This window comes from Aphelocoma coerulescens, chromosome 1A (genome assembly GCF_041296385.1).
Source record: "Aphelocoma coerulescens isolate FSJ_1873_10779 chromosome 1A, UR_Acoe_1.0, whole genome shotgun sequence".
Lineage (NCBI taxonomy): Eukaryota > Metazoa > Chordata > Aves > Passeriformes > Corvidae > Aphelocoma > Aphelocoma coerulescens.
This window is the reverse complement of record NC_091014.1, coordinates 17,761,458-17,763,799: the sequence shown is the minus strand read 5'-3', so window position 1 is coordinate 17,763,799 and position 2,342 is coordinate 17,761,458.

Here is a 2,342-nt window from a genome sequence, read left to right as displayed (position 1 = left end):
CAATTCTCCTCCATCCCACTGCAGGGGGGTGAATGAGTGGCTGTGTGGGGTTTAGTTGTCAACTGGACTTAAACCATGACAGTAGGCTAGACACTGCCTCTCCGTCTACTCACTTCATTCATGACTGCATGGGAAGGAAGGAGGCAAGAAGGAAGAAGAAAAAAAGGAAAGAAAAACGAACAAAATGGAAAAATTTTATTCTAAGACTTTGGCAGCAGCGTGTCAGGTTCTGCTGAGACTCTAAGGTGAATTTATGTGAAGTTATGAATTCATATGTAGTTTTTTGAACCCTTAGTATATCCAGGTGCAGAGTAGTAGGTGACAAAAAAAAATTGAAAGAGGAGCTTCCTTAAGGAAAGGAGGACATTCTTCTAAAAACATGTCACTCAAATCAAATTCAAAGGGCTTGGCTGAGACCCTTTTCAAGACTCACAGGGTGAAGAGCAAATAGCATTTCTGCTTTTAGGATGCCATTAGTTTATTTTGTAGCTTGTTTGCAATGCATAAGTGTAAAGAGCTCATTGATAAGAAAAACTGTTGATAAACCTCACCAAAGAGCTAAAGCTTACTGTAGCCCAGTGTCTCATGGCAGACAGAAACTAGGAATATCTCTGAGGAACTGGGAAGAATTGGTATGAGTCAACAACTCATTAGGTCAGAAACAAGGTTCATGCACCTTCAGAGTTCAGAACTCAGAACATAGGGAAGTTAATTTTCAGATCAAGAGACATTAAAGCAAGTGGAAGTACATTGTTGGCTCCAGTCAAAACAGATGTCCATTCAGTAAGTGGAACTGGAATACCTTCTGAAAGAAAGTGATGTTTGCTTTTAAAAAGGTTGCTTTGATTTTCTAGGGAGCCACATAAATCCATCTCTGTAGGGATTTCACTTTTCAGTAGTTTTTGCTGTTATAATGCTTACTTCACACTTCTGACTCAAAAGTTAGAAAGTGAGTGTTTTACTTTGACTTTTTCTATGATACCAAGAGTGGCAGAAATGGCCCACTGTTATTATACAAACAATTGAATGGGTAGCTGCAGGGTGTTGGCATACCACAGCTTATGGCAATGCTGGCAACGAAACAATATACACAGAGACTGTCTTAGAAAATGTACAAATGAGAAATAAATGACCCAGAAGATAATATAATATTTACTTTATAATTAGGATCTTACAGAAAGGTTGTATTGTGTGGCACTTATTCTCTTGTACAACATATTTTGAGACAGTGTGAAAACCTGCCCTGATATTCTTGTTCTGAGGTATTCCATTCTAGAGATCAACCTTTCTTCAGGCTGAAGGTCCAAAATAAGTATGTTCTGCACATTGTTCACATGTCTATATACTTGTTAATGAACACACAGGCATAAAAACTGGCTGGCTTTCTGCCAGAGCCCAAGTAAAAGAATAGTTGGTGCACTAGCTGTCAAACAGCACACCTTCGGGATATACAAAGTGATTATTATATGCCATTGGCTTCTGGCTACTCCTTTGTCATGCCAAACACCTTTAACTAGTGTCCAGGCTCTTCATTGCAGAAAGGGAGTGTGGATGAATATAATCATCTATGGCATAGTTTTACATATAACTTTTTGATTATATTTTGTTTGCTTAAACCCAGTACTGAAGTTGCTATGACAAGGCTCAAGAACCTTAATTTTCTGATTAATAATCAGATCACAAGGTAATAGGCAAGAAAGAAAGAAAGTGGAAATAAAATTATCACATAATTGGATAGACTTTGTATCATGGTTTAACCCCATCTGGCAGCTAAGATACATGCAGCCACTCAGTCATTTCCCCATAGTGGGATGGGGGAGAGAACTGGAAAAATAAAAGCCGAAAAAAAACCTTATGGGTTTAATAAGGAAGGCAAAATCTATGCACAAGCAAAGGAAAACAAGGAATTTATTCACCTCTCCCCATGGGTAGGCAGATGTTCAGCCAGCCCCAGGAAAGCAGAGCTTCATCACACCCAGTGGTCACTGGAGAAGACAAATGCCATCACTCTGAGCATACCCCTCTTCCTTATTTTTGCCCCAGCTCTATAGGCTGAACATGATGCCTTATGGTCTGGAATATCCCTTGGGTCAGCTGGAGTCAGCTATACCACCTGTGTCCCCTCCCAACTCCTTGTGCACCCCCAGCCTCCTTGCTGGTGGGGTGGTGAGAGAAGCAGAGAAGGCCTTGACTCTGTGTAAGCACCACTCAACAATAATAAAAATATCCTTGTGTTATCAATACTGTTTTCAGGACAAATTCCCAAACATATCACCATACTACCTAGTACAAGGAAAAGTTCTTACGCCACTATTCCAGCTCAGCATCTATTCCAGCCCAAG